This window comes from Microtus pennsylvanicus, chromosome X (genome assembly GCF_037038515.1).
Source record: "Microtus pennsylvanicus isolate mMicPen1 chromosome X, mMicPen1.hap1, whole genome shotgun sequence".
In the NCBI taxonomy this organism is placed as follows: domain Eukaryota; kingdom Metazoa; phylum Chordata; class Mammalia; order Rodentia; family Cricetidae; genus Microtus; species Microtus pennsylvanicus.
Window position 1 is genome coordinate 19,331,116 of NC_134601.1, and position 21,412 is coordinate 19,352,527.

The window sequence follows — 21,412 nt, forward strand, 5'->3', positions numbered from 1 at the left end:
CCATATCCTGATGCCGGAGGCACCTCATCCATCCCTCACACCCTTCAGGGCCCTCAGAAAATGCCTGTGAGACCTTCAATGCCTGGATACCTGGAGCGCGATGTGGCCGACACCCTTCTGGTCTCCAAGGAAGATGGCTCCGAGCCCTTCCAGGTCCCCGGATGTAGGAAGACGAGCCTGGCTGGGTCCTTCTGGAGCCTCACAAAATGGCTCGGAGCCCTACTAGGTCCCCGGATGTGGATGCTGCCGAAGCTTGAGGCAGCTTCTTCCCACAGTCACTCTCACCTTGGATGGAGGACTGTGAACACATACAGTCGAGCCTGTATGCTCTAGGCCTGTGTGATTCAGATGTGGCTTCTGGGACCCCACGTCCATTCAGCAGGGCTTCTCAGACCTCACGTCCATTCAGCTGGGCTTCTGGGACCCCACGTCCATTCAGCTGGGCTTCTGGGACCCCACGTCCATTCAGCTGGGGTTCTCAGACCTCACGTCCATTCAGCTGGGCTTCTCAGACCTCACGTCCATTCAGCTGGGCTTCTCGGACACCACGTCCATTCAGCTGGGGCTTCTGAGACCTCACGTCCATTCACCTGGGCTTCTGGGACCCCAAGTCCATTCAGCTGGGCTTCTCGCACCCCACGTCCATTCAGCTGGGCTTCTCAGACCTCACGTCCATTCAGCTGGGCTTCTCAGACCTCACGTCCATTCAGCTGGGCTTCTGAGACCCCAATTCCATTCATCTGGGCTTCTGAGACCCCACGTCCATTCAGCTGGGATTCTGGGATCCCACGTCAATTCAGCTGGGCTTATCCGACCCCACGTCCATTCAGCTGGGCTTCTCCAACCCCAGGTCCATTCAGCGGGGCTTCTGAGACTCCATGTCCATTCAGCTGGGCTTCTGGGACCCCAGGTCCATTCAGCTGGGCTTCTGAGACCCCACGTCCATTCAGCTGGGATTCTGGGATCCCACGTCCATTCAGCTGGGCTTCTCCGACCCCACGTCCATTCAGCTGGGCTTCTGAGACCCCACGTTCATTCAGCTGGGCTTCTGGGACCCCAGGTCCATTCAGCTGGGCTTCTGAGACCCCACGTCCATTCAGCTGGGATTCTGGGATCCCACGTCAATTCAGCTGGGCTTCTCGGACCCCACTTCCATTCAGCTGGGCTGCTCGGACCCCACTTCCATTCAGCTGGGCTTCTCGGACCCCACTTCCACTCAGCTGGGGTTCTCGGACACCACGTCCATTCAGCTGGGCTTCTTGGACCTCACATCCATTCAGCTGGGCTTCTGAGACCCCACGTCCATTCAGCTGGGCTTCAGAGACCCCACGTTCATTCAGCTGGGGCTTCTGAGACCCCACATCTATTCAGCTGGGCTTCTGGGACCCCACGTCCATTCAGCTGGGCTTATAAGACCCCATGTCCATTCAGCTGGGCTTCTGGGACTCCACGTCCATTCAGCTGGGCTTCTGGGACCCCATGTCCATTCAGCTGGGCTTCTCGGATTCCACTTCCATTCAGCTGGGCTTCTGAGACCCCACGTCCATTCAGCTGGGCTTCTCGGACCCCACGTCCATTCAGCTGGGCTTCTGGGACCCCACGTCCATTCAGCTGGGCTTCTCAGACCTCACGTCCATTCAGCTGAACTTCTGGGACCCCACGTCCATTCAGCTGGGCTTCTCCGACCCCAGGTCCATTCAGCGGGGCTTCTGAGACCCCATGTCCATTCAGCTGGGCTTCTGGGATCCCACGTCAATTTAGCTGGGCTTATCCGACCCCACGTCCATTCAGCTGGGCTTCTCCGACCCCAGGTCCATTCTGCGGGGCTTCTGAGACTCCATGTCCATTCAGCTGGGCTTCTGGGACCCCACGTCAATTCAGCTGGGTTTCTCCGACCCCACATCCATTCAGCTGGGCTTCTGAGACCCCACGTTCATTCAGCTGGGCTTCTGGGACCCCAGGTCCATTCAGCTGGGCTTCAGAGACCCCACGTCCATTCAGCTGGGCTTCTCAGACCTCACATCCATTCACCTGGCTTCTGGGAGCCCACGTCCAGTCAGCTGGGCTTCTGGGATCCCACGTCAATTCAGGTGAGCTTCTCCAACCTCACGTCCATTCTGCTGGGCTTCTGAGACTCCATGTTCATTCAGCTGGGCTTCTGAGACCCCACGTCCATTCAGCTGGGCTTCTGAGACCCCACGTCCATTCAGCTGGGCTTCTCCGACCCCACATCCATTCAGCTGGGCTTCTGAGACCCCACGTCCATTCAGCTGGGCTTCTCAGACCCCACGTCCATTCAGCTGTGGTTCTGGGACCCCACGTCCATTCAGCTGAGCTTCTGAGACCCCACGTCCATTCAGCTGTACTTCTCGGACCCCACGTCCATTCAGCTGGGCTTCTCAGACCCCACGTCCATTCAGCTTGGCTTCTCGGACCCCACGTCCATTCAGCTGGGCTTCTGAGACCCCACATCCATTCAGCTGGGCTTCTGAGACCCCACGTCCATTCAGCTGTACTTCTCAGACCCCACGTCCATTCAGCTGGGCTTCTCGGACCCCACGTCCATTCAGCTTGGCTTCTCGGACCCCACGTCCATTCAGCTGGGCTTCTGAGACCCCACGTCCATTCAGCTGGGCTTCTGAGACCCCACGTCCATTCAGCTGTACTTCTCAGACCCCACGTCCATTCAGCTGGGCTTCTCGGACCCCACGTCCATTCAGCTTGGCTTCTCGGACCCCATGGCCATTCAGCTGGGTTTTTGGGACCCCACGTCCATTCAGCTGGGCTTCTGGGATCCCACGTCCATTCAGCTGGGCTTCTCCAACCCCAGGTCCATTCAGCGGGGCTTCTGAGACTCCATGTCCATTCAGCTGGGCTTCTGGGACCCCACGTCAATTCAGCTGGGTTTCTCCGACCCCACATCCATTCAGCTGGGCTTCTGAGACCCCACGTTCATTCAGCTGGGCTTCTGGGACCCCAGGTCCATTCAGCTGGGCTTCAGAGACCCCACGTCCATTCAGCTGGGCTTCTCAGACCTCACATCCATTCACCTGGCTTCTGGGAGCCCACGTCCAGTCAGCTGGGCTTCTGGGATCCCACGTCAATTCAGGTGAGCTTCTCCAACCTCACGTCCATTCTGCTGGGCTTCTGAGACTCCATGTTCATTCAGCTGGGCTTCTGAGACCCCACGTCCATTCAGCTGGGCTTCTGAGACCCCACGTCCATTCAGCTGGGCTTCTCCGACCCCACATCCATTCAGCTGGGCTTCTGAGACCCCACGTCCATTCAGCTGGGCTTCTCAGACCCCACGTCCATTCAGCTGTGGTTCTGGGACCCCACGTCCATTCAGCTGAGCTTCTGAGACCCCACGTCCATTCAGCTGTACTTCTCGGACCCCACGTCCATTCAGCTGGGCTTCTCAGACCCCACGTCCATTCAGCTTGGCTTCTCGGACCCCACGTCCATTCAGCTGGGCTTCTGAGACCCCACATCCATTCAGCTGGGCTTCTGAGACCCCACGTCCATTCAGCTGTACTTCTCAGACCCCACGTCCATTCAGCTGGGCTTCTCGGACCCCACGTCCATTCAGCTTGGCTTCTCGGACCCCACGTCCATTCAGCTGGGCTTCTGAGACCCCACGTCCATTCAGCTGGGCTTCTGAGACCCCACGTCCATTCAGCTGTACTTCTCAGACCCCACGTCCATTCAGCTGGGCTTCTCGGACCCCACGTCCATTCAGCTTGGCTTCTCGGACCCCATGGCCATTCAGCTGGGTTTTTGGGACCCCACGTCCATTCAGCTGGGCTTCTGGGATCCCATGTCCATTCAGCTGGGCTTCTGTGATCCCACGTCAATTCAGCTGGGCTTCTCCGACCCCACGTCCATTCAGCTGGGCTTCTCAGACCCCAAGTCCATTCAACTGGCCTTTTGGGACCCCATGTCTATTCTGCTGGGCTTCTCAGACCCCATGTCCATTCAAATGTGCCTCTCAGACCCCCACATCCATGCACCTGGGCTTTTCAGACCCCATGTTCATATTCCCCAGTAAGCCTTTTGTCTCCACATCTCTTGGACCTCAGAAGTAGGCCATGAGAGGGAAGGCTGATGGTCCACGGGGAGGGGAAGAGGCTAGTTCCCACAGGACAACCCTTTTTGGGGCTGCACACACCACACTGACTTCACTAGGCTCCTGGGGACCTGCTGACCATAGCCGGCCTTCCATGGTCCACCCAGGTCCTACTTGCACCCTGCAATTTAAGTGACACTCATTCCCTCAGCGAATGCCTTCCAGAAGGTGGAGCCTAGGCAGAGCAGTCACGGAACCAGATGCTTCCTGTTTGCTTATGTGGCCCTGCTTGTGTCTATGCTGTCCACCGGCAAGGGCTGCCTCAGTAGGGTCTGCTTCTCCTCAAAGGGCCCATTTCTTGCCTCCTAAAGTGCTCACCTCCACTCTGAAAGTGTGGAATGGCCATCTCTCTTTCTGAAAGCTCACAAAGTGGTCCCCACCCCTAACCAGACTGTACATGGTGAAAGGTGGAGGAGAGACTCCAGTCTGGCTATTGCAATGAGGTGACCCCCAACTTCCAGGTACCTCACAAAATAGCTCCAGCTCCCTGAGGACACAGATGAGAATATAGGGACCAAATCTACAGAGTTCTCATCCTCACAAGTCACCCCCTTTTGGTGGAGGACCGCCTGCCTCCATGCTTCTGGTCAGTACTGTGAGCATTTGTTCATCACAGGCTACTGTCTCACACATTTCATTAGCAGCTGCTCAGAACGGGGCCCAGTGCCTGGAGCCCTGTCCTTTTGACCCGTCTCTCCCCTTTCTGGGGATTGTTCTAGCCCACCTTTAATTCCAGGAAACAGAGGCATGTTGATCTCTGTGTGTTCTAGGCCACCCTGGGATCCACAAGATTGAATCATTCTAAAAGAGAAACAGCCAAGTGGTGGTTGCTCCCACCTTTAATCCCAGTCATAGGAGATGGAGATGGGAAGTAATATAGCTGGCTGTGTGTTTGGGTATGCTTACATACACATGTGCTGTGGAAGCCAGATTGAATTTAGGTATCATTATCACCCTCCAACTTTTTAAAAAATGTTTTTATTATTAGTTTTGCCTACATGTATGTCTGTGCACCATGTGTGTGTCTAGCAGAGGTCAGACAAGGGCAACAATCAGAGTTATAGATGGTTGTAAGATCAAAATCATGTCCTGTGAAAAAGTAGCCAGTTCTCTTAACCACCAAGCCATCTCTTCAGCCCCTCTGCCCTTTTCTTTTTGAAGGCAGGGCCTCTCACTGAACCTGGAGCTCTCTTTTCATTGGGAGTTACATGCATGCCCAGCACTCTGAATCCAAACTCAGGGAATCATACTTACACAGCAAGTACTTTACCCACTGCCCCATCCCTCTAGCGCTCTCCTATGTCCTTTTCAATTAATCATTTGAAGAAGTGTTTCTCTGTATAGCCCTGGCTGTCCTGGAACTCACTGTGTAGACCACACTGATGCTGAACTCAGAGATCCCACCTACCTCTGCCTCCTAAGTGCTGGGATTGAAGGTGACTCTTGGCTTCTTTTAATTTTTAAATAAAAAAAGCAATGAGATTCCTGGATTCAGGAAAGAGCAGGAATGCAACAAAAATCTTAGTGTTTCAATTCTAAAAGCATTTAAACACACACACACACACGCACACACAAAGAGAAAAATGATTCTCTCTCCAAGCACAGTACAATCTACAATTTTCAAGAACCTAGAATGCAGACAACTGACAAACTGCAGATAAGGATGCAGAGTTTAGGACACCAAAAAACAAAACAAAACAAAACAAAACAAAAAAACCCCAACCAATTCAGGTCACCAAGGTGTGGCAAGGCAACCAGAAGATGCTAAGGGTCTCAGCGATCTCCAGGACATACCAACCCGCATCCAATTCAGCAGAACAATACCCAGATGTGCTTGAAAACACCTGCATGCAGATGTGTGGGTCCACTCTCAAAGCCCTAGCCACTAAGGCCAGAGGAGCAAAAACTAGGAAAACGAAAGTGGGTTTGGAAGCCCAGGCCGCGCTGCGACCAGGAGAGGGCGCCCGAGAGTCGAGGAAGCCACAGATCCTTGGGGTTTCGGGGCTTGCCTGGGCTAAGGCTGTCGTCTAGGAGACTGCGTGTATTCAAACATCAACAGTGAGAACAAAAGTAAAAGTACTGCATTTGCACAAAGGGGGAAAAGCCCACAAAGCAAACAGTCTGGGCAGTAGCAAGCAGAAGATCACCAGCAATGACTTTAAATATTCTCCGCGACCCTCATGGACTCACTGGGCTTGAATCTGTTCTTGTACTATGTAAATAAGCTATAAGGGAAATCCTGGAGTAAACAGCCATGCAGCACTAACATAGCCCTATCAGAGGCCTCAGTGCTAACTAGAATATTTCTTTTTGCTCAGGTTCTCACAGGCAAGAATTAGCAGTACCCTTCGCACTTAAAAGAGTAATTTTTCCCTTGCCTTATTTCATATTAATCATGGGTTGTGTACAGTTTAGTTTTTGTCAACTTGCTGCAAGCTAGGGTCATCTGAAAAGAGGGAACCTCAACCGAGAAAATGCCCCACTAGCCTGTGGGGGCGTTTTCTTGATTACTGATTGATGTGGGAGAGCCCAGGCCACTGTGAGAAATTCCACCATGGGCAGGTGGTTCTGAGTAGTATAAGAAATCAAGATGAGGGTCCAGGGAGATGACTCAGCTGGTAGAGGCACTTGCTGCCAAGCCTGACAACCTGAGTTGAATAGCTAGGACCACATAGTGGAAAGAGAGTGCTGACTCACACGAGTTGTCCTCCAGTATCTGCACCCACACAAAGTAATAAAATATGATTTAAGAAAGCAGGCTGAGCAAGCCATGGGGAACAAGGCAGTAAGCAGTGTTCCTCCAAGGTTTCTGCTTTAGTTCCTGCCTCCAGGGTTCTATTAAAATTCCTGCCCTGACTTCCCTCAATGATGGACTGTGAGGTGGTTGTATAAGCAAATAAACCCTTTCCTCCCCAACTTGCTTTAATGCTGTGTTTTATGAGAGCAAGAGAAACACTAACTAGGCTGAGATGCAGTTGGCAGTATAATGGAGAATTCTCTTAAGCTGTTTTAATACTAACTGTGATCAATTGAACACTACATAAAGTTCACCATGTTAAACATTTCTAACTTTATAGTTCTGTGGTATCACATATAATCACACAGTCATGAAACATCACCATCTAGCACCTGAACATTGGCATTTTGCCAAGTGAGACTCTGGTCCCATGAATCACAAACCACATGCTGTTCTCTCCTCTCTGGGCCCTGTCATCCATCCTTCATTCTGTTTTTATGAATTTGGCTACTCCAGGGACTGCATAGTAAATAAAGTTCAATTGTGAATGATTTTGGAAAATACACTCTTTTAAAAGATTTTTTGTAAACTAAACAGGAAATACTAACCGAGGGGAAATTCTGTACAGTCTAAGGTGTGACTCTACACTAGATTGTAAAAATGGATTGTTTTGGAATATGACACTTTTTCAAGCAAGAAAGTAAAATATCGAAAAGTTCGGTTTGATGGCATGTGACTATAGCCTCAGTTTGGGAAGCTGGGGCAGGAAATAGGCATGAGCCCTGGAGTTTCAGAGCATCCTGGGCAACGTAACAAGACCACTACCTGAGGTTTTTTTGAGATTATAATATAATTATATCATTTTCCCTTTCCTTTCCTCCTCCAAACCCTCCCATATACCCCTTCTTGCTTTCTTTTAAATTCTTGGATTTTTTAAATTAATTCCTGTTACATGTGTATCCCTAAATATAGCCTGCCCACTCTGTATATTACTTGTATCTATGTTTGGGGGGGCTGACCATATGACACTGGATAACCAGTTGGTGTGCTCTTCCCTGGAGAAGATTATTCTCCCACCTTCTGTGTTCCTTAGTGTCCTGTAGTTCTTTGGGCAGGATTCAGGCCTCCTGGGGTTTCCCCCATCTATGTTAGCATGGCTAGTGTTGTCGCCCTTGTTCTGCTCATGTTTGGGCAGCCATGTTGGTGAGACTTTGTGGGTGTAATTTCTGACATTCCTTGGTGCGGGACAATTGTCTATACTCTGTCAATTATGTTTTAAATAAACGCTGCTTGGCCAGTAGCCAGGCAGGAAGTATAAGCAGGACAACCAAACAGGAAGTACAGGCGGGTCAATGAGAACAGGAGAATTTTGGGAAGAGGGGAACTCCCTCTGGAGTCCTGTCCAGTTATAGAAGGAGGAAGATATGTATGTGACCTACCCCGCTGAAAAAGGTACCAAGTCATGTGGCTAACATATACTAGAATAATGGGCTAATGTAAGTTATAAGAGTTAATAAGAAGCCTGAGTTAATGGGCCAATCAGTTTATCATTAATATAGACCTCTGTGTGATTTCTTTGGGGCTAAATGGCTGTGGGACCTGATGGGAGGACAGAAACCCGGTCAACAATTCCTAGGAAACACAATCTCACAGCAAGATTCTCAATCCTCTGGCTCACAATCTTTCTTCCCCTTCTTCCTGCACCTTAGGTGCAGGAGTGTTTTGTAACTATATCCAGTGAGAATGGGCTCCACAATTCTGCATTTTGAATGGGTACAGTATTCGGTAATGGACTCCATCTGTTGAATTTTTAAAAGAAGGCTTCAAACAACCAGGGATGGTGGCGTACGGCTTTAATCCCAGCACTGGGGAGGCAGAAACAGGTGTATGAGTTCAAGGCCAACCTGATTTACATAGTGAGTTCCTGGCTAGGGCTACATAGTGAGACCTTGTCTCAATAAAAAAATAAATTGGGGGCCTTAGCCAGAAGTCAAGGAAGGCCTGCCCACCTGCCCCACCTCCACCAGAGTCAATGCAAGCAGACCCACATCACCTTGAGAAGTGACCACCGGTGACACAGCCCCAGCTGCACCAATTGGAGCAAAAGATGGGTAGACAAGGTAAGAACACACTCAACACCACAAGGAGTAACACAACAGCAGTAAACACTAGTGACCCTACAACAGCAAGACTTGAACATCTCAACACAGATGAAGCAGGGGAAAACTACCTAAAAAACAACTTTAGGAAAATACTTGAGGCCCTTAAAGAGGAAATGAAAAATTCCCTCAAAGAAGTGGAGGAACAGACAAACAAAAAATTGGAAGAAATCAACAAATCCCTTAAAGAAAATCAAGAAAAATCAATCAAACAGGTGAAAAAAAACAATTCAAGACCTGAAAACCAAAATAGAGACGATAAAGAAAACATAAACCAAGGGAGTTTTAGAAATGGAAAACATGAGTAAATGATCAGGAACCACAAATGCAAGCATAAACAGCAGAATACAAGAGATGGAAGAGAGAATCTCAAGTGCTGACAATACAATAGAGGAAACAGACACACGAGTCAAAGAAAACATTAAATATAACAAATGCTTAACACAAAATATTCAGAAAATATGGGACACCATGAAAAGACCAAACCTAAAAATAATGGGCATAGAAGAAGGAGAAGTCCAACTCAAAAGCACAGATAATATATTTAACAAAATCACAGAAGAAAACTTTCCCAACTAAAGAAAGATATGCCTATGAAGATACAAGAAGCTTACAGAACACCAAATAGACTGGATCAAAAAAAAGTCTCCTCATCACATAAACATACAGAATAAAGAAAGAATATTAAGAGCTGCAAAGGAAAAAGGCCAAGTAACATATAAAGACAGACCTATTAGAATTACATGTCACTTTTCAATAGAAACGATGGAAGCCAGAAGGTCCTGGTAAAGCCTTCTGCAGACATTAAGAGACCACGGATGCCAGCTGAGACTACTATACCCAGCAAAACTTCCAATCACCATAGAAGGACAAACAAGATATTCCATGACAGAACCAGATTTAACCAATTCCTAGCCATAAACCCAGCCCTACACAAAGTACTAGAAAGAAAACTCCACCCCAAGGAAGTCAGCTACATCCATAAAAACACAGACAATAGATGATCTCACAGCAGCAAATCCCAAAGAAGGGAAAAACACATGATAACATCACCAACAATGAAAACTAAATTAACAGAAGATAGCAATTACTGATCATTAATATCCCTTAATATAAATGGAGTCAACTCACCTATAAAAAGACACAGGCTATCGAATTTGATAAGCAAACAGAATCTATCCTTCTTCTGCATACAAGAAACACACCTCAACCTCAAAGACAGACATCACCTCAGAGTAAAGGGTTGGGAAAAATTTCCAATCAAATGGACCTAAGAAATAAGCTGGTGTAATTATCCTAATGTCCAACAAAATAAATTTCAAGCTAAAATCAATCAAAACAGTTAAGGAAGAACATTTTATATTTCTCTCTGGAAAAATCCATCAAAAGGAAATCTCAATTCTGAACATTTATGCCCCATATCCAAGGGCACTCTCATATGTAAAAGAAATATTACTAAGGCTTAAATCGCACATTAAACCCCACACACTAATAGTGGAAGACTTCAACACTCTACTCTCACTAGTGGTCAGTTCTGCCAAGACAGAAAAATAACAGAGAAATAAGGAAACTACCAAATGTTATGACTCAAATGGACTTAATAGACATCTACAAAACATTCCGTCCAAACATAAAAGAATATACCTTCTTCTCAAAACCTCATAGAACCTTCTCAAAAATTGACCACATACTCGGTAACAAAGCAGACCTCAACAGATACAAAAAAATTGGAATAATCCCAGGTATCTTATCAATCACCATGGCTTAAAGTTAGAATTCAACAGCAACACTAATTTCAGAAAGCCCACAAACACATGGAGATTAAACAACGCTCACCTGAACCACCAATGCATCAATGAAGAAAGAAAGAAAGAAAGAAAGAAAGAAAGAAAGAAAGAAAGAAAGAAAGAAAGAAAGAAAGAAATTAAAGACTTCCTAAAATTCAATAAAATGACCACACAACATACCCCAAATTTATGGGACACAAAGAAAGCAGTGTAAAAAGCAAAGTTCATAGCACTAAATACCTATATAAAGAAACTTAAAAATTTCTAGTGAGTTAACAGAACACCTGAAAGCTCTAGAACAAAAAGAAGCAAACTCACCCAGGAGGACTAGACAACAGGAAACAATCAAATTGAGAGCTGAAATCAACAAAATAGAAACAAAGTATACAATACAAAGAAGCAATGAGACAACGAGTTGGTTCTTCAAGAAAATCAACAAAATAGACAAACCTTTATCCAAACTAACCAAAAGGCAGAGAGAGAATATCCAAATTAACAAAATCAGAAATGAAAAGGGGGACATAACAACAGACATGGAGGAAATCCAGAGAATCATCAGGCCATATTTCAAAAATCTGTACTCCACAAAATTGGAAAACATAAAGGAAATGGACACTTTTCTGGATAAATATCACTTAACAAAATTAAATCAAGACCAGATAGGCATATTAAATAGACCTATAACTGCTAAGTAAATAAAAACAGTCATCAAAAACCTCTCAACCAAAAAAAAAATCCTAGGACCAGATGGTTTCAGTGCAGAATTTGACAAGATTTTCAAAGAACTAATACCAATACTCCTCAAATTGTTCCACACAATAGAAGAAGGAACATTGCCAAACTCTTTTTATGAGGCTACAGTTACCCTGATACCCAAACCACATGAAGACATTACTAAGAAAGAGAATTACAGACCAACCTCACTCATGAACATTGATGCAAAATCTCAATAAAATACTGGCAAACTGAATCCAAGAGCACATCAGAAAAACCATCCACCATGACCACGTTGTCTTCATCCCCAGTGATGCAGGGATGGTTCAACATACAAAAATCTATCAATGTAATCCACCATATAAACAAATGCGGTACATTTACACAATGGAGTACTACACAACAGAAAAAAATAATGACATCTTGAAATTTGTGGGCACATGGATGTGTTGGAGGGAGGTACTTGTTGGTTCCCAGCCGCCCAGCTAGCTTAGACCTAAAATAATCACACAGAAACCATATTATTTAAATCACTGCTTGGCCCATTAGCTCTAGCTTCTTATTGGCTAACTCTTACATATTAATTTAACCCATCTCCATTAATCTGTGTATCACCACTTGGCAGTGACTTACCGGCAAAGTTTTGGCATGTCTGGTTCTGGCCAGGGCTCCAGTGCATCTCCCTAACTCCGCCCTTCCTCCTCCCAGCATACAGCCTAGCTTTCCCCACCTAGTTCTGTTCTTCCCTGCCATAGGCTCAAAGCAGTTCTTTATTCATTAACCAATAAAAGCAACATACAGACAGAATGTTTCCATCCCCAGCCTTAACATCTATTTCACCTTCAGTGTGAATCAAAACTGGAACAGAGATTTTTTTTGGGGGGGGAGGGGGAGTTGAAATTATGTGTTAGATATTTTTAATAGATAAGATCTCTTCTAATTCTGGTAAGATGTATTTTTCTAAGAATTTGTCTATTTTACCAGCCAAATTGTCTGGAATAAAGTTGCTTAGTCTCCTTGAAAAATGTGCACAGTGTGCCTGAAGAGACTTAGTGGTTAAGAGCACTTGCTGCTCTTTCAGAGGACCCAGTTTCAGTTCCCAGCATTCACAAGGTGGCTCACATCTATAACTCTAGTTTTAAGGGATTTGATGGTCTCTTCTGGCCTCCATGAGCACTAGGTACACATTCAGTTCACATAATACATGCAGGCAAATACACACAGAAAATGAAAATAAGTTTTTGTTATTTTATTATTTTTAAAAACAATCTTTTTATTTTACATACCTGGTAAATTATATTTTTAACCACACAGATTTGAGACAATGGCTTCTTCTTGCCCTACATATTTCTCCCCTGGATTCTCTATATTCACACCATCCTGTATTCACACCATCCTCTGTAGTTTTTATTTTTCTCCTCCCGCCACCCAGCTCATAAATAAATATATGGAGACTTATTTTTACTTTTGAATGCCCAATCTCAGCTTGGCTTATTTCTAGCCAGCTTTTCCAACTTAAATCATTCTGTTTCTCTTTAATCACATTTTGCCTCTAGACTTTTTTACCTTTCTTTATTCTATGTGCCTTTCTTCCCTTTTTACTCCATGGCTGGCTGTGTGTGGCTGCGTTGCTGGCCCCTGCTTTCCTCCTCTCCACATTTTCTCACTCCTCCCTCTTCTCTCAAGGCTAGATTTCTCCTCCTATTTATTCTCTCTGTCTGGCCGCCCCACTTAATTCCTCTCCTTCCTAGCTATTTGCTGTTCAGCTCTTTAGTAGACCAATCAGGTGTTTTAGACAGGCAAACAGCTAAACAAATGCAACACAAAAGAATGCAACACATCTTTGCATCATTAAAATGCTCCACAGCATAAATGAATGTAACACACCTTAAAATAATATTCTACAACACTTCTCACATAAGCTAAAATTGGACCACCTGTGACCTTGAATTCTCCTGCTTATGAGTTACTAGGCCTTAGAGAATTTCTTAGGTCTGTATTTTTTTCCTTGTTTGTATTTGTTGTTTGGAAGAGTTCATCCCTTCTCACTGCACACCATATCATCTACATCCTGCTTTCCTTACCCCGTCCTCCATCCTGTTTATTGGCACTTCCTTCAAGAATGTGAGATCCCCTCTTCTGTGGTAAATAGTATCCTTGACACCATGATTCAGGCATGGCATTCTAGAAGTAATGACTACTTTGCTCAAAGTCACAGATGTGGATGTGGCAACAGTCAGAAAAAAACAACATCTTACAAGGCTTGTATCAGACAGGGTAAAACCATGTGTTCAAGATGAGAATTTTGGATGATACAGAGGAGGAAGCATTGACAGGTTGTGGGAAAACAGCTGCCAGAGTGGTAAGAACTTCAACTATCTTCAAGTTCTGAGATGAACCATGCAGAAAACACACAAAAATGATGAAATGATCCAGACTTCACCTTTTTGTTTTTAGAAGTAGCCCAGGCTTGCCTTGAACTGGATATGTTGTTGAGTATACCTTTGAGCTCCTGATCCTCCTGCTTTCACCCTCCAAATGCTAGAGGTGCAGGCCACACATGATGCTCTGTGGGTGTCACTCTCTCTGTGTCTCTCTATTTATCTCTCTTTTAATACTTATGGTGTGTTTTACGGGTGTCTGGAGTACTTAGGGTAAAATAACTTTTTCAAAAAAGTCACAAGCAAGGGGCTGAGAAGACAGCTCACCAGTAAAGTTCTTGCCATGCAAGAATGAGTTCAATCCCAGAAACACATGTAGTCGTACATGCCTGTAATCCTTGTTCCTGGGAGGTGAAGGTGAGAGGGTTCCTGGGATCTCTGGTCAGCCAATCTAGCTGAATCAATGAACTCCAGATTCCACGAGAGAAAAATACAGGTGGGCCAGAGGCCTCCCCACCACAGATGGAAGGCACTATAATGAGCAAATACACGGAGAAATAGGAAAGACAAGTGGAGCACTTCATGTGCTAGTACAGATGCCAGAAGTCCATACTGCTGCCTAAAGCCTTGATGATGTCTGAGGGCCTTACTAAGTAAGCCCCGCCCATCACTGGCCCTGGAAGAGCTGCCCCCACCCCTTGCTGGGGCCACGTGCTGAGAAGCTGACCCTGTCCCTTGCATGCTGCATTGTGGCCAAATAGATGGTGGTGTGAGTGGTAGAGCTGGCCCCAATGGCCCTGCCTCTCTCCTGAGGGGAATAGGTTCTGATGGAGGCCCAGGATGAGCAATACAGCTACTACCCAGGCCCACATGCAGAGTTTTGAGTTGGCCCATCCCAACAACTACCCCATCTATGACCTGCTGAAGCACATAAAGGGATCAGTCCTGCAGAACCATACCCAAAGGATTTCTATGACTTAGTCCAACAGCAGGATATCTGAGAGGCATTTCAGTGAGGGTCCAGTATTGATGATGTAGCAGAAGCCAGAGGCCTTGGACCAGACCAACAACACATTGCAATGAGCATTTGCAAGTAAAGCTGTTTAGGCAAAAGGGTCTACTGTGAGACACACTATTCCCAATGCCACTATGATGGACAAACTACTAAAATAAACAAATAAGTGATAAAGAGGTGGGCAAGATGCAGAAGCAAGTGGCTTTTTGTTTCTTTCCTTTTCTTTGGAGGTGGATACAAGGGTAGAGAGGACAAGCATGGAAGGATTGGTAAATGAATGAGATTGGGATGCATGATGTGAATTCTCAAAAAATCAATTTAAAAAATTATGTCAAAAAATAAGGTGAATAAAAACTGAGGAAGACACACAATATAGACCTCATGCTCAACACAGACATATACACACACATCACCACCACCACCATCACCACCACACCACACCACACCACACTATTTTTTAAAGCCTGGAAAAGAAGTTAAAATATAATCATACTTTACCATGTTAAAAAAATTCAATAGGTTTGAGTCTATTCCAAATCAAAAGTCAAGGGCAATGGATGATCCTTGCAAGCATGATTCTCAGTGAAAGAAACCAGGTAGCAAAGGACAAATATTGGTAATTTCACTTCTAGGAGGTCACCAGAGCAGCCAAACTCACATAAAGTAGAGGGATAGTTGCCAGGGTTGAAGGGAGAAGGAGCAGCGAGCTAGTGCATTAATGTGTTCTGAGTTTCAGTTTTGCAAGCTAAAAAAAAATGTTCTGGAGATGGCTGCTGGGTTTGATGGTGCCTTGGTGATGTGAATATGCTGAACTCTATACTTTAAAACAATTAACACCAGAAAAAGCCACACTGCCTCTTTTTCCTGCTCTTAAGACCCTTTTCCTCTTACTGGGTTGTCTTGTCCAGCCTTAATATGAGGGTTTGTACCTACTCTTATTGTAACTTGGTATGCTATGTTTGTGTAGTCAAAAGCATCACCTCAGCTCCCTAACACCCGTTTATAGAAAAAGTCCGGATTGTCTGGCTGGGGGCTTCACCCCAGCTTCCCTGGGAGTTGCCTTAGTCCAAACTCCACCTCCGAGAAAGCCCACCAAACAGTGACCCCTCCCCAGGAAGGGTCAAGAAAGCCCGCCAAACAGTAACCCCTCCCCAGGGAAGGTCAAGACTACTCCCACAGGCTATTTAAACTGCCCCCTAGAGAATGATCACCTGGTCTCCGGATTTCCTGTGGCCTCCCTTCTCTTTCTCTTCCCATCTCCATGTTTTCCCAGGGCCACCTGGACACACTCCATTGAACATGGGCCTCTTTGATTCGGTCTGATTTGGTTTGATTGGGATTATTTGTGTTGGCAGAGAGATTTGGCATCTTAAGAAAATTCTTAACAGTGTTCAGTTGATATCACTAGGAGGCCTGCTCTTTTCTGAAGGGAAGCAGAGGAGTAGATCTGGGACAGAGGGGGTTGGGGCGGGACTGGGCAGAGTGGAGGGAGAGGAAACTGTGGTGAGATGTAATGTATGAAAGAAGAATTTTTCAAAAACTTAAAATTATTTTTCCACAAAAGGAAAAACAATGAACACAGCATATATATATATACATATACATACATATATATATATATATATATATATATATATATATATATATATATCCACAATTTGGAACATGTCAAAGGAAACTACCAAATGGTTCCTCGTTCTCTAGCAAAATCAGCCACTGACTGTTACTGGTAAAGTCCCTGACCTACTAGATGGAGCTGAGAGCTGAATGAAGGTGACAGGCAGTCCCCAGAACTCCTAATAAGCTCTCCTTTGTACAATCATTTAGAAATAGTCAGATTAGAGACAAGTGTGACATCTAATCTTCTAGACTTCCAGGATAGCAGCTGGCACACGTATGGCAGATAATGCTGGGGTGGGTGGTACAGAGCAAGGATGCTGAAACCCAAGTTCTTTCTCTTCCCCCGACCCATGGCCCTGTCCCTCTACATTCCCATTTTTTCTCCACCTTTGCCATTCATCTCCCTTTCCAAGGCCCCTCTTCTTCCACCCACCCTCTTGCTGGAGCCCCAGAGATCTCACTAGAGCTGGGGAGCTCACATGCTCTTGCACATGTTTCCAGACTTTCTAAGGCAGTAATCAGCTTTAAGCTAAGTCAAGACTTGATCTTCTGTTAGCCTTAATCATCAATTAGCACCCCACAGTGCAAGACTTAGAACTCACTACCTTACTCCACCTCCTCTTTCCCCTCCCACCTCTATACTCCTTCCCCAGGATTTGGGGGCACTACAGTAAGATGTCATCAGCATAATATTGCACAAGGTCAGGCAGGGCAAGCAGAGGGCTAGCTCTGGATCTCAAGTGAGGTTGGAAGCTCTCCCAAACACCAAACTCCTCTAAACTTATATAGCACTTTACCTTCACAAGGAGAGTTTACTGGGAGTTCTGAGGGTTTCCTGCCATTTTCATTCAGTTTTTAATTCCATCCAGCAGGAATTAAAATCAACAGCCAGCAGTTGATTTAGCTAGAGAATAAAGAACCCCTTGACCAATCACTTTCCAACAATGTGACAGCCCTGGATGTTCACTGCCAGAATGGAGAGTCAATTTGAGGGATCCTGGAAGAAATTCAACCAAAGCTTATGAAAACTCAGAGCAGCCACACAATTGCCTGGTGTGATTCAGAAAAGAAGCCACAGATCAGGGACCACAAGTTCACGGGGGTCTGGAAAGCTGACCTTCAAGGGGATATTGCTGGGCCCTAACAATCAATTGGAAGATGAGAGAGCATTGTGATGACATCTAGCCTGCTCTCCACGTTGGAGAGTTAGATGGTCATTGCCATTGTTATTTTTTAATCATTCCTAAGTGACTCCACAAGATTGGAATTATTAGGGCTTCTGCTGGATGTCTTTCACCTTCATTCAGCTCTCAGCTCCATCTAGAAGACAAGCTACAATACAAAGAACTATTTGACCTTTGCCTTCGACATCTCCAAAATAGTGATAAAACACATAAAAAGTCTACCATTCTAGCCATTTTCACATGGAAAGTCCAATGGGAGTAAGCATGATTCTTTTGCTGGGCAACTGTTGGTACCTTCAACTCCAGAACCTGTTCCCCTTGGACAACTAAAAGGATGCACCCATGAAGCACCATCTCTCAACTGCCCTGTCATCTGGTTCCTACCAATCACCAGCCTACTGCTATAAATCTGGCTACTCTAGGGACCTCCTAGAATTCACATGTTTGTCTTTTTTGCCTAGTTCATTTCATAGGGCTTCATGTCCTCCCAGCCATTAATGTTACTGCATGTATCAGAATTTCCTCTCTTTTAAAAAATGTATTGATTATTTGGGAATCTCATATCATGCACCCTGATTGCACTCACCTTTTAGTCTTCCTATGTCTTCCCCCCTCCCCTGTGACCTTCCCCCCAAAACAAAACAAACAAAAAGCAAAAACAAACAAAAATAACCAAATACATTTTGTGCTGTCCATATATTCACTGGAGCATGGTCAAATCTCTAGTGACCAGTCCCCCAAGAGAGGATGAGCCTTGCTTCCCCACCAGAAACCGTCAGCTGAGGGGATCTCTGCCCGGGTAGGATGGGACTAGCTCTCTCACAACCACAGGCTTCAAAGGGCAGCTCCAACCACAGGCATACACATGGGCTTCTGTGGTAACACAGGCCACAGACATTAACAAGGCCGTTGGCCTTATCAAGATCACTGACCCACATCATAATTCTCAGCAGCTGCACTGACCACATGCCTTAACATGGCCTCAGGTGGTTTACACATGCCACTCACATCAACATGGCACCCTGAGGCAACAAATCCTGGGGACTCACCAAGACTGCAGGCAGTGGCACAGACTGTGTACATCCACATGGATCTCAGGCTGCCAAGTCTAACTATCCCTGAGACCCACATGATAGAAGAGAACTGACTCCCACATGTTATAGAATATTCTTTTAAGGTATGTTACATTTGTTTATGCTGTGGAATATTAGTTTAATGATGCAAAGATGTATTGCATTCTTTTATATTGCATTTGTTTAACTCTGTGAAGCTGTGATTCTTTGCCTGTCTGAAACACCTGATGGTCTAATAAAGAGTTGAATGGCCAATAGTGAGGCAGGAGCAAGGATAGGCGGGGCTGGCAGGCAGTGAGAGTAAATAGGAGGGGAAATCTGGAAGGAAAGAAGGAGCAAGGAAAGGAGACAAGGACACTAGGGGCCAGCCACACAGCCACACACCCAGCCACACAGCCAGCCACGGAGTCAGAGTGAAAGTAAGATTACAGAAGTAAGAAAAGGAAAAATCCCAAAGGCAAACAGTAGGCAGAATAATTTAAGTTAAGAAAAGAAGGCTAGGAACAAGCCAAGCTAACGCTAGACATTATTCATAAGAAAGAATAAGACTCTGTGTGTATTTATTTGGGAGCTGGGTGGCGGGCTCCCAAAAAAGCCAAAAGAGGAAAAAACAACAACATCACAAGTTTTCCTCTTATCCTCTACATACATGCCATGGTACGTGCTCTCCCTACACATAAACAAACAAACAAATAAATAAATTTAATTTAACATTTTTTAAATATTTATTTTTACATATGTGTTTTGCTTGCAAAATGTCTGTATACCACATGCATACAGAGCCCACAGAGACCAGAAGAGGGCATTACATCCCCTGGAAGTAGAGTTATAACCAGTTCTGAGTCCATGATCTGTGGTCTGTGCTTCCATCTGAAACCACGTGGATGTCTGTAATCCAAGTTACCGCTGGAGACCGTTTGATGTCCATGGTCCCATGCTGCTGTTAAGGCCATGTTGATTTCTGTGATCTGTGCTGCCAATGGCTGCTATCGGCAAGGAAGTTTCTTTTACAGTGGTTTCTATAACTGCAGACTCATAACTGAGAACGAGAGACATTGAAGGTTTCTGTGACAACCTACCCCCTCCTAAAAGACAAAAAAGAAACAGTCCCAACAGGAAGCCATTGAAGAGAGCTCTTAAAAACTGGGATGGCTTCCAGCAGGGGTTGGGAGGGGTGGAGGAGACTCAGTTTTCTATAAGGGACTGGCCACTGGGAGTTTGACCATGCTCCAGTGACAATATGGGCAACACAAGATGGACTTGTTGGGGTATTTTTGTGGAGAAACACAAGGGTGGGAGGGTGGACCTGGGAGGAATGGGAATCGAGTGTGATGGGGCACATTGTGCGAAATTCCCAAATAATTAATAAAAACAGTATGTTGGAGATAAAAACAAAATATAAATCTTTAAAAATATTCTGTATATTGGGAAAGGAGAGGGGTGGGCAAAAGAGGTTGTCTTTGAGCGGTGTGGAACTTTTATGTCTAATTCCTCTAATATGTAAATCAATACATACTACTAAGATAGCTTTAATTTTTTTAATTTATTTTTATTTCATGCACATTCATGTTTTGCCTGCATGTTGTCTGTTTAAAGATGTCAGGTCCCCTGAAACTGGATTTCCAGGCAGTTATGAGCTGCCATGTGGGTGCTGGGAATTGAGCCCAGGTCCTCTGGAAGAGTAGCCACTGCTTCCAAACACTGAACCATCATCTCTCCAGACCTTAAATTCTTAATAAAAGATTTATCATGACTAACAAAAATCAAAAGATACAGAGCAGTAGTTAGGGTAACTTTCCGTGTACCTCTTAAGTGGTGTTTTCCAAAATCCTGTATCACAAGTGCCCTCCAATTGAAAAGGTAGCATCAATTTTGACCCCTTCCCAAAGAATTTAGAAATAAAGATTTAATGTTTTAAAAAAGTGACTCCCATTTCCCCTCCTCCCATGACCTGGCAATAACTTAGCCATTTTCTGTCTCAATAGATTTGTCTTCTGTTTTTATTTGCCATCCTAGAATCTATGTGGCTTTTGGGGTTTGCATTCTTTTATTTAGCATACTATTTCAAGATTCATTTGCTTTGTAGCATAAAAACCACTTCATTCCTTGAGATGGAGGGATGATATTCCTTTGTGTGACCGATTTGCTCATTTGTTCATAGACTTTTGAGTCTCATCTGGAGAGTGCTGCTATGCACATATGTGTGTGAGTTTTGCGCAGACATATGGTTTTCAGACTACAGCTGGGCAAGGCTGTGGCTGGAATTAAATTCCACACAGAGCCCCTAGCTTGGTACTGACACAGAGTGCATCAATTAATTCCAAGAGCCATTCTTGGGGGTGGAGGGGGTTAATTACAGAGATTCTACCTGGCTCCAGCCTTAAGCTTGGAGCCAGGAGTACTGAAGAATGATATCATGGAGGATAGGACATTAAGTCCACTAGCCCATGTGACTTTACTGAGCCCCAAAAGTCAACCTTAAGAAGGTTCCTCAAGGCAACTGGATTTCAGGACCAAGAAGAGAGGAGCTGGTAGAACCCTAAAGAAGGGATGTGTTTCCTGAGGAGGGCACAGCAGGAAATTGGAAGGCTTTGCTTGTAACTGGCCATGTTCAAG